General features: G+C 43.2%; 1 protein-coding gene across 1 annotated transcript in view; it reads right to left on the bottom strand.

Annotated features, from left to right (window-relative positions):
* The window catches only part of LOC120029212 (neurobeachin-like), a 327891-nt gene that overhangs the window by 93889 nt on the left and 221491 nt on the right, over positions 1–12511 (bottom strand). The gene's annotated exons all lie outside the window — the stretch shown is intronic.

The following is a 12511-nucleotide window of genomic DNA, read 5'->3' as shown; positions in this document are numbered from 1 at the left end:
CGAACGGTGAACACAGAGAGCCCCGTAGCATGTAAATACTGTGGGAATACACACACACGTGGCAAAGAGCACTGCCCTGCCTACGGAAAACCATGCAGAGCTTGTGGAACTAATAATCACTTTGCAAAAGTGTGTCTCAAAAGCAAAAGAAGGGTGAGTGAGGGCAAGATTCACTGTGTTGATGATGTTACTCAATGTTCAGAGCTGAACAGTGAAAGGGACATTTACATGCATGAATCCATTGGGGCTGTACACTCAAGAGGGAAGAAATGGTTTGTGACACTACGATTACACAACAAGCAACAACAATGTCAACTGGATTCGGGTGCTACATGCAACGTAATGAGCTACAAAGACAAAATCAATCTGGCACCTGACACACATCTATTGCCCAGCGATACTAGACTAAAGCTGTACTCAGGAGAACTAATGAGCTCTATGGGCACCTTTGAGACCGAATGTGTTATTCGGGGACGCAAACACAAGCTGGAGTTTGAGATTGTGAAAACCAGTCAAAATCCTCTCCTCTCAGGCTCCACATGCGAACGCCTGGGACTGATGCAGTTCACTGTACCAAATGACCTGCACATTGTGGATCATGTCCAGCATGGACCCCTGTCCAAAGAACAACTACTCAGCAGATATGACGATGTATTCAACATGCCCGTTGAATCAGTGCCTGGGGAGGTACACTTTGAAGTGGATGAGAGCATCACTCCAGTCCAGTGTGCTCCTCGCAATGTGCCCATTGCAATGAAAGTGGCTGTGAAGGCCCAGCTGGACAAGTATGAGGCCGATGGCCACATGACATCTGTGACTGAACCAACTGACTGGATTAGCAATATGGTCATAGTGAAAAAACCAGAGAAGCTGAGGGTCTGCATCGACCCAAAGCATCTGAACCAAGCACTGAAACGATCCCACTACATCATGCCGACACTAGAGGATGTCCTCTATAAGCTTCCCAAGGCCAGGATTTTCACCTTGGTGGATGCCCGAGATGCATTCCTTCAATGCAAGCTGGACGAAGAAAGCAGCTTCATGACTACCTTCTGGACCCCCTGGGGTCGGAAACGCTGGCTCAAGCTCCCGTTTGGTGTCTCAGTGGCGCCTGAGGTATACCAACGCAAGCAGCACGAGTTACTGGCTGGGCTCAAGGGCATTGAACCCATCGCCGATGATATCCTGATCGTAGGCTGTGGTGAAACAGACGAAGAAGCAGAACGCGACCACGATGTGAAGCTCCTGGCACTGATGGAGCGCTGCCGATCAGTTAAGCTTCGTCTTGGCCTGAAGAAGCTGCAGTTCAAGGTGAAAGACGTCCACTTCCATGGCCACATTCTCTCGGCAAAAGGCCTGAAGCCGGACCCAGACAAGGTCCAAGCAATCCTCGACATGCCAAACCCGTCTGATGCAAAAGGAGTACAGCGTCTCATCGGCTTTGCAAACTATCTTGCAAAGTTCATGCCACACCTATCAGCAGTCTGTGAGCCTCTGCGCCGGTTGCTGGACAAAGACACACCGTGGCACTGGCTACCCAAGCACGAGGCCGCAGTGCAGGAGATGAAATCTCTGGCTTCATCCATGCCAGTGTTGCGCTACTACGACGTCACGAAGCCTGTCACAATCCAGAGCGACTCTAGCCAAAGGGGACTTGGATGCTGCCTTATGCAGGAAGGCCAGCCCGTTGCGTTTGCCTCGAGAGCGCTCACCCCCACCGAACAAAACTATGCACAAATTGAGAAAGAGTGCCTCAGCATCGTCTTCTCCTGCCAGCGATTCCATCACTACTTATATGGTCGAGAGCTGGTCACCGCTGAAACTGACCACAAACCACTCATTTCCATATTCTGTAAACCTCTCCTCAATGCGCCCAAGAGGCTTCAAAGCATGCTCCTGACTCTGCAAAACTACAGCCTGAAGGTCATTTACAAGCCAGGACCAGAGATGTACATCAGCGACACACTGAGCAGGGCAACAGCACAATGTACAGGTCGAGGCACTGCCTATCAGCGGCAGGCCATCTGTTCGCTACAGCAGGAACAACAAGATGTTCAACAGATCAATCAGGCAGACTACTTAAACGTCACAGATCACCGCCTAGCCCAGATCAGGCAACATACTGACAAGGACGAACACCTACAGTCACTGAAGTCCATGGCTCTCGCAGGTTGGCCATATCTGAAAGAGGAGACACCTTTCACAGTGAGAGAATACTGGACCTTTCGAGATGAGATCAGTGTGCAAAATGGCGTCTTGTTCAGAGGTCAGAAGGTCATTATTCCCAAATCACTACGTCCAGAGATGCTTACCCGCATACATTCCAGTCACGTTGGAGGTGACGCATGCTACCGCCAGGCTCGTGAAACATTATACTGGGCAAACATGCAAGCAGAAATTAAAGACTTTGTCAGCAACTGTACCACATGCAACGAGTACGCTCATGAACAGCAAAAGGAAACCATGATGTCACACGAACTGCCCACAAGGGCCTGGCAAATCATCAGCATGGACTTATTCAGCCACAGACAAAAGGACTATCTTCTCATCGTTGATCATTACTCTGACTTTTGGGAAATTGAACTGCTCCCTGACTTGTCTGCAGAGACGGTCATAAAGCGCTGCAAGGCGCAGTTTGCAAGGCAAGGTCAGCCTGACAAGGTAATCACGGACAATGGCCCACAATTCACTGCACAGTTCAAGCGTTTCGCCTCAGAATGGGAGTTTGACCACGTGACCTCCTCTCCAAGACACCCAAAAGCAAATGGCAAGGCAGAATCAGCTGTCAAGATTGCAAAAAACCTGTTAAGCAGGGCCTTGCGTGACAGCAACGACCCATGGAAAGCGATCTTACAGTGGAGGAACACACCCACCGAAAACATGGACAGCAGCCCAGCACAACGCCTTCTGTCCAGACGTCTGAAGACTACTATCCCCGTAGCTAACAAGCTACTTGAGCCCTGCGTCATGGTTGGCGTCACGGACAAACTGCGTCACAGAAAGCAGCTTGCTAAGTGCTTCTACGACCGGACTGCTCGAGACCTACCAGAGCTGGAGGTGGGTGAAACTATAAGGATGAAACCGCTGCCGGGAGACCACACAGGACTTTGGAGGCTGGGCACATGCCTACAGAGAGTTGCACCACGTTCTTACCTGGTGGATGTTGGTGGCTCCCTCTATCGTCGCAATCGGGTGGATCTGCGCGTAGCAGAGCAGACAAACCAGAACATGCCATACACTCACCTAGATGAGCTGGATCACAGTCCAGGCCTAAGGGTAAGGGGTGCAGAATTGAGACATGAGCCAACTGAAGGTGAGGCTTCTACCCCATCAAACTCTCCAGCTCGTGGCCCTAATCCTACACCTGTCAGAGCCAATACTTACTCACGGGTGGGTCGGCTGTGCAAGCCACCGGACAGGCTTACTCTGTAAGCAAGAGACTTAACTTGTTGTCTGTTAATTTAAAAAAAAAAAAAAAAAAAAAAAAAAAGGAATATGACAACTAAAGTAAAAAGAAAATGTCATGCTTTTCAATTGTTATGACTTGACTGTTAAGAACTCAATGTTATGCCGTTATGTTTGCACTTTCTATTGAAAAGGATGATGTTACGGAGTCTAGTTGATAGGTAATCGACTAGCTGGACTGTTCCCCAGACTCCACGTATAGGGATTTGTACAATGCTTAACAAGGCTGTTGAACTTGACATTGGTGTCTGTCTTTATTCCCTTATCCAACCTAACATACAGAAACAGAGACCAGTTAAATAAGTATTTTTAAGCCTTGAGACAATTGAGACATGGATTGTGCATGTGTGCCATTCAGAGTGTGAATGGGCAAGTAAAAAGATGTAACTGCCTTTGAACGGGGTATGGTACTAGGTGCCAGGCGCACCGGCTTGAGTGCGTCAAGAACTCAAATCAAATCAAATTTTATTTGTCACATGCGCCAAATACAACAGGTGTAGCCCTTACAGTGAAATGCTTACCTACAAGCCCCTAACCAACAATGCAGTTTAAAAAATACAAATAACAAATTAAAGGAACAAGTAATTAAAGAGCAGGGGTAAAATAACAATAGCGAGAAAATATACAGTGGGTACCGGTACAGGGTCAATGTGTGGGGGCACCAGTTAGTCGAGGTAATATATACATGTAATATGTACAGAACTGCAACGCTGCTGGGTTTTTCACCCCCAACAGTTACCCATGTGTATCAGGAATGGGTTCACCACCCAAAGGACATCCAGCCAACTTGACACAACTGTGGGAAGCATTGGAGTCAACATGGGCCAGCATCCCTGTGGAACGCTTTCGACAACTTGTAGAGTCCATGCCCTGACAAATGTATGCTGTTCTGAGGGAAATAGGGGTGCAACTCAATATTAGGAAGGTGCACCTAATGTCTTGTACACTCAGTGTAAATACAGTCAGGTCCATAAGTATTTGGACAGTGACACAATCGGCATCATTTTGGCTCTGTACGCCACAACACGGGATTGGAAAGGAAACAATCAAGCTGTGCTTTAAGTGTAGACTTCCATCTTTAATTTAAGGGTTTTGTCAAAGTTATTGTATGAATCGTGTAGGAATTGCAACCATTTTTATACATAGCCCCCGAATTTTAGGGGCTCAAAAGTAATTGGACCAACTAACATAATCATAAATTAAATTGTGAGTTTTAATACTTGGTTGCAAATCCTTTGCAGTCAATGACTGCCTGAAGTCTGGAACCCATAGACATCACCAGATGCTGGGCTTCTACCCTGGTGATGCTCTGCCAGGCCTTTACGGCTGCTGTCTTCAGTTCCTGCTTGCTCTTAGGGCGTTTTGCCTTCAGCAAGTGAAATGCATGCTCAATTGGATTCAGGTCCGGTGATTGACTTGGCCATTGCAGAACATTCCACTTCTTTGCCTTAAAATGTATTTGGTTGCTTTTGCAGTATGCTTCGGGTCATTGTCCATCTGCACTGTGAAGCGCGGTCCAATGAGTTTTGAAGCATTTGGCTGAATCTGAGCATATAATATAGCCCTAAACACTTCAGCATTCATCCTGCTGATTTTGTCAGCAGTCACATCATCAATAAATACAAGGGAACCAGTTCCATTAGCAGCCATACATGCCCACGCCATAACACCACCTCCACCATGCTTCACAGATGAGGTGGTATGCTTCGGATCATGAGCAGTTCCTTCCCTTCTCCATTCTCTTCTCTTCCCATCATTCTGGTACAAGTTGATCTTTGTCTCATCTGACCATAGGATGTTGTTCCAGAACTGGACAGGCTTTTTAGATGTTGTTTGGCAAACTCTAATCTGGTCTTCCTGTTTTTGAGGCTTACCAATGGTTTACATCTTGTGGTAAACCCTCTGTATTTACTCTGATGAAGTCTTCTCTTGATTGTTAACTTTGACACAGATACACCTACCTTCTGGAAGGTGTTCTTGATCTGGCCAACTGTTGTGAAGGGGCTTTTCTTCTGTCATCCACCACAGTTGTTTTCCGTGGTCTTCCGGGCCTTTTGGTGTTCCTGAGCTAACCAGTGCGTTCTTTCTTTTGAAGGAAGTACCAAATAGTTGATTTGGCCACACCTAATGTATTTGCTATCTCTCTGAGTGGTTTTGTTCAGCCTAATGATGGCTTGCTTCACTGCAGTGACAGCTCTTGGACTTCATATTGAGGGTTAACAGCAACAGATTCAAAATGCAAATGCCACACTTGAAATCAACTCTATATCTTTAATCTGTTTACTTGTAGATGAATTAATGCGGGAGTAACACACATCTGGCCATGGAAGAGCTGAGCAGCCAATGTACAATTAATTTTGGTTCCTTAATAAAAGGGGGGGACCACATCTAAAAAGTGCTGTAATTGCTACACCGTTCACCCAATTTGGACATAAATACCATCATATTCATTATTTAATTTCAACTCCAATATGCTGTGGTAGACAGCTACAATAATAATAACTTGGTCAATGTCCAAATATGTATAGACCAGATTGTATATATCTTACAAAAACAAACATGAGGGGGCACCTTTCCTCTCCCTGGCAAAACAACCTGGATATTGCACTATAAACTAGTCACCAAACCACAAGCCTGTACAATACTGCTACTCTAACAGCTTCACAACAGCAGAGATGTTAACAGATAACAGAATAATAACATATCAGGACACTGCTCCCATCTCTTACTAATAGAATAGGGATATGTAGTCAGTTGTACAACTGAATGCATTCAACTGAAATGCGTCTTCGCATTTAAACCAACCCCTCAATCAGAGAGGTGCGGGGGGCTGCTATAATGGACTTCCACGTCTTCGGCGCCCGGGGAACAGTGGGTTAACTGCCTTGCTCAGTAATACCTTAACACAGTCACATAGAACAGATACAGAGTTTATCTGTGTGATTATACAGACAGGAGAAGCCACAGGCTGCATCACAAACGACACCCTATTCCCTATGTAGTGCATATAGCAAATACCATTGGGCCCTGGTCAAAAGTTGTGCACTATATAGGGAATAGGGTGCCATTTGAGATGCAACTTAACATAAGCATTTCTACACAGTAATGCCATGGGCACATACAAAAACAGAAAAATATGTGATCGCTCACAGAATGTTATGCTGTGTATTTTTTAAATGGCAGACCTCTGATAATACCTCTCATTTTCTGTGTTATTATGTGAAGCCGTGTTGGCAAATAAAACTAAATTATATTTAATTATATTCGTGCTAAATTGATGCAAATACATGCATGTCATTCATCAGAAAGGCTGACAAGCGTTCCATATTGAGGAGAGGAGGGAGGTGGGTGGCAGAGGAGAGGGGCACAACAGAAGCTGAGATAATTCGTTAATTTCCCCTGTTCCCACCCCCCCTCTCTCGCTCTCTTCTTTCTCTCTCCCTCTCTCGCTTTTTCTCTCCTCCTCTCTCTCTCCTCCTCACTACTCACAGAGAAAGGCTGCTGACAGGAGAGCTGTATCTCAATTCTTCTCTCTGCAATATCTAGAATCCTTTGTTCTTGACTCCTCCTCCTCAATCGTATTGGAGGATAAGGTCCAAGGTCCCTCCCCCCTGACCTTTTTCTCCAATCTACTTTGAGAAGGATGCGAGGTCAGAGAATGTGAGGAATCAAGGAAATATGAATCGAGAAAGAGGCTAACACAAGGAGGCTGCTGACACGAGGAGGGGGTATAACAGATGAAGAAAGGTGGGGGCCGGAGATCCAGAGGGGGTCGAGGTGGAGGGAGGATCCAGAGGGTGGAAGGCACAAGGCCCAGGAATTAACGGGCTACCCCACAGAGACACCATATTGTCTAGAATAATGATATTCAGATTATTAAAAACCCCAATGACAATGTCATTTTGAGATGAATGAATTTTGTGGGGGAACATGTCAGTGAGTCCCCATCCCGAGAGGGTTAAGTGTATTATTCATCCCAGTGTGAGGCCTAATGCTGATCACACATGTCTTAAATGCCACCCTCTTAATCTGAGTCCTATTGCACTGCCACTCCATTAGAGACTGTTGGTATAATCTGGAGTTGACTTGGTGACTGAACCTCTCCTTGGCTGCCCTCCATCCCCAGTCCTCTATAATGCACAGCGAGATAGATGACAGAATAACATGGATGACCTTATTTGTCATGTTCTAACAGGATTATAAATAGAGACAGACACTGAGTATTATTATCCTCAATTAGCTGACTTTAATGGCCACATTATGAGATGCTGTTATTACTATTGAGACTTTTAAATTGTTTAATATGGTCCGTCTTAATCAATATTATTATGGTTTTAGCTGGGTTTGGTCTTAATCATTTACACTAATGGTGTCTATAATGCACCACAGTATTGTACATTCATAAAAACTTTTACACTGTCTGGGACGATGGATTTCTGGCATCGAAAAATGATGTTATATTGTGAACTTAGACTTGTAATTGTCAAGCTGAAAAATCGCATGTCCATTTTCAGTCCGTTGTGTGTGTGTGTGTGTGTGCGTGATAAACTATGGTGTCATCACAAAGCCATTTCAGCTATTAGACAAGAACTGTTGACCCCATGCCAGACCACTGACAGGAGGATCAGTCTTACTAAAAGAAAGAGAAAAATGAAGAATGGAGGGAAAAAGGAGAAGTGCAGTAGAGGCCAGCTCTGGAAACAAAGAAGCCTTCTACACAGAGAGGCTGGGTCACATGGTAGGAAGTAGAAGTCATTGTATTGATTTACACAATCATGCATAAAGCTGGAGGGTCAGAAATAGGTTCTAATGAAATTAGGCTGCGTCAGAGATAGGTTCTAATGAAATTAGGCTGGGTCAGAGATAGGTTCTAATGAAATTAGGCTGGGTCAGAGATAGGTTCTAATGAAATTAGGCTGGGTCAGAGATAGGTTCTAATGAAATTAGGCTGGGTCAGAGATAGGTTCTAATGAAATTAGGCTGGGTCAGAAATAGGTTCTAATGAAATTAGGCTGGGTCAGAGATAGGTTCTAAGGAAATTAGGCTGGGTCAGAGATAGGTTCTAATGAAATTAGGCTGGGTCAGAGATAGGTTCTAATGAAATTAGGCTGGGTCAGAGATAGGTTCTAATGAAATTAGGCTGGGTCAGAGATAGGTTCTAATGAAATTAGGCTGGGTCAGAAATAGGTTCTAATGAAATTAGGCTGGGTCAGAGATAGGTTCTAATGAAATTAGGCTGGGTCAGAGATAGGTTCTAATGAAATTAGGCTGGGTCAGAGATAGGTTCTAATGAAATTAGGCTGGGTCAGAGATAGGCGCTAACCCATATCTGCTATTGTGGTCTAACACATAGACAATACAGGATAGCGCAGGATAGTGTATCTGAGTAGAGTAGAGTAGAACAGGTTGTTAGTGTTGATCTATAAGAGTAGACCAAGGGTGTGTTCAGGACGACAGAACGGTGTGCAACGTTTAATTCACACACAAACGTACCTCAAAGGCTGTTGAAGAAAAGTGTGCACCGTTTTGAGGAAACGTGCAATTCAGTACAAACCGTCACGCAACGTAGAACCGAACTGAACGCACCTCAGGTTGTTAGAGCTAAGCATTAACATTTCCATGTAGATCTGTGTAGGGTAGTCCAGGTTGTTAGAGCTAAGCATTAACATTTCCATGTAGATCTGTGTAGGGTAGTCCAGGTTGTTAGAGCTAAGCATTAACATTTCCATGTAGATCTGTGTAGGGTAGTCCAGGTTGTTAGAGCTAAGCATTAACATTTCCATGTAGATCTGTGTAGGGTAGTCCAGGTTGTTAGAGCTAAGCATTAACATTTCCATGTAGATCTGTGTAGGGTAGTCCAGGTTGTTAGAGCTAAGCATTAACATTTCCATGTAGATCTGTGTAGGGTAGTCCAGGTTGTTAGAGCTAAGCATTAACATTTCCATGTAGATCTGTGTAGGGTAGTCCAGGTTGCAGCCACATTCTTTAGATTAAAGAGGTGATAATCCTGAAGAAAAGCCCCTCCTCTATCACGCAGAGGGATGACCAGCCTCGTGGCCACACTCACACACAGTTGGAAGTCGACTGTAGACTAGTCTGGATCTAATAAAGGCCAGTATACCTGCTGATCTACACACACACACAGACAGAGACAGAGAGAGATGGAGAAGAGGTGCGGGTTTTCCTTCCATCTCTCTCCATATGGAACCAGTATAGAAAGTCCTACATTCACAAAACACTCCATGAAAGTGACCAAGAAAATTCTAAACTAAGAAGTGGTAGCTAGTTTTGTCAATATCTAACCCCAAACAATTTCTGTTGACTATCCATCTAAAATAATAATCACGGATATATATATAATATAATATAATAAACTATATTTCACACTTAATTTGAATTAATAGTTTCATTGTAGACCTTTAGGATGTGCCTAGCGTAATCATGTGTTTTCTTGGCAAGGTCTATCCCAGCACACCCATGTGTTGTCATATCTGTAATGTCTGCCTGGTAACAGTGGGACATTATTAATTATGATTGGAACGATGCTGCTGACAGAGACCTCTAGACTGGCTGGCATGATAGTAGGAGACAAATATCCATCACACACACAGAGATATTACATTGGGAACTGACAAGGTGCAGTCTATCCTGATAATTTGTGGTTCTGTGCAGCAAAGTGTTGGTGCAGATGAGTGTAAACGTCTTTATGTCCTGTACCTCTGCGTTTAAAGTATTCTTCAAAGCTCAAACTGAACCATCTGAGACGGGAAGCCACGATGATAACTACTTATTAAGCTAGAGATGGTTCAGAGATAGGGAGATAGTTCGGTGTTAACTACAGAGATTGTTCGGGGATTTGGTGTGCAGAAACATGCAGCAACTTCGTCATCATAAAAATATCTAGTCTACTGGTGTTGTGCATAAATGTGTCTTGCTTCCATTGAGGTCTTGATAACACAATGAACTGTGTTATATTAGTAATACGATTGGAATAGCTAAGGAGTATTATTGTAGTAGTAATATGAATATTGTAGGACTAGCCTATGTAGAACTCATTTACTTCAGAAAAAAATACTAGGCCTACTCAACTCAATGATATATATAATTAGGCTAAAATAATAATCACAATAATTATAACATTGTTTTTTTATGCAATTGTTTAAATTTTGTTTAATTTGTTCTTTCATCATATTCGTGATAAATGTAAACACTGCTCTCACACAACACTCACCGGGAATGATGTCTACAATGTACAACATCAATCATTTGTCTAGTATTAATAGAAATTGCCTGCTTTTGAAAACCTTGAGTTCACAACCTGTTCATGCTGACAAGACACCGTCATACAATATCGTGGACTATATAATCATCGGAATCACGTATTTCAACCAACTAACTAGATGCTTGCAATAAAACATTTACCATTGTTGAAAAATAATTAATATAGGAAATATATTAAAAAGCCTACACATGTATAGATTACAGTCTTACAAATGTAACCTTTATTTAACTCGGCAAGTCAGTTAAGAACAAATTCTTAATTACAATGACGGCCTACATTAATGGCAATATCGATGCCATCTTAATTTTCCTTCCCTGAAAAGATGTGACAAGTTCATCCTTCAATTAATGAGGGATATTAGGCCTATTTCATACATTGGAATAATGAAAAAATAGTAACATTCATATTCAAAAACGTCTTCATTGAAAAGTACGCCTGAAAATGTATTTGTACAACACTGTAAGAAAAAACAGTTAACTTCTAAAGGGCTTTGGACCTTTATGTTATCATTATCCTATTTACGCTGGAAAAGAAAACACCGAAAATTAACCGGTCCAATATTTTTTAACTACTAGGATGTTGCATACATGCATTATATCCAAAATAACCATGCGATTTCACAGGCCTAATAATTATACAATGGCCTAGCCTACTGACATGCTACAGACGTAAATCCATATTCTATAGGCTATTTCAACATGCAGTAGGATATCTTTTTTCTAAGGACACTGCATTCCAAAGTCCTATTTGAAATGTCCCTGTAGAATAGATTTAGCAGTGCGAATCTTCAGTCAAAGCCAAAACAAATCTAAAATAACCAAGACATAACCCCACGCAACAACTGTCATCAAACCTGTCATTCTAGTCGTCGTGTCTAATATTAGATCAGGTACCGTCCAGAGGCTGTGGACAATACAGACACACTAATCATCAAGAATAAAACAAAACGAAAATAAGAGTAAACGAGAATAATAAACACGAGAAAAATACAACGTAAAATACATGTTTTATTCAAAACAAATAAATACGCAAAACCCTGGCATATGTTAGAGCCTAACCTACTGTAGCATTCAACCAAGCAGTTTCAAATGAGCAGTTGAAGAAAATGCGTAAGAATTTCAAAAAGACAGCCTGAAAGAGAGTAGAAAAGGGGTCTGTTTTTTCTCTCGCCAACGCGTAGGTGGACTTCCGATCCTCGAGACTACTACCTTTAGTTTAAACTGTATATAAAACCCGGGGATTAATTTGTTGTTGATAAACTGGAGGCGGTGACGAATCAGATTGCGATTGGACATCCTCTTTCATAACCCTCCCTTTATAATTTCCCGAAGAGCGTCCGGGCTGTTAAACACAGAAAGACTCAGCCGCCTCCACGACGCCCTCACACACACAGACAGACAGCACCGCGCACTTTCATATGCGGATCCATAACTACAGCAGTGATTAGAGAAATAACAAAAACGAGGTTGTTTCGACTACTGACGTGAGAGGGTGTATTATGGATTTTTGATAATTATTCGCAAATCTAAGTACATACATTTTCCAACTGCAGTTCAATGCAAAAGCGTATGCTTTAGACCGGCGAGGTTATTACCCATGTGCCCCAACAAGCAATAATAGGCTTGGTTGGGACTTTTGGAACACATTTTTTTTCTTTTTAATAGCGTTCTTTCTTCTCTAAAATTGGCTCCCGTACAAACAGCCGCGTTGGATCCGTCGGCTTACTGCGAGACTCCGGTCTACAACCCGGATCTCTGCCCTAAC

Source organism: Salvelinus namaycush, chromosome 34 (assembly GCF_016432855.1).
Source record: "Salvelinus namaycush isolate Seneca chromosome 34, SaNama_1.0, whole genome shotgun sequence".
NCBI lineage: Eukaryota > Metazoa > Chordata > Actinopteri > Salmoniformes > Salmonidae > Salvelinus > Salvelinus namaycush.
The sequence above is the reverse complement of the archived record's forward strand: the minus strand, read 5'-3'. Positions and strand labels throughout refer to the sequence as shown.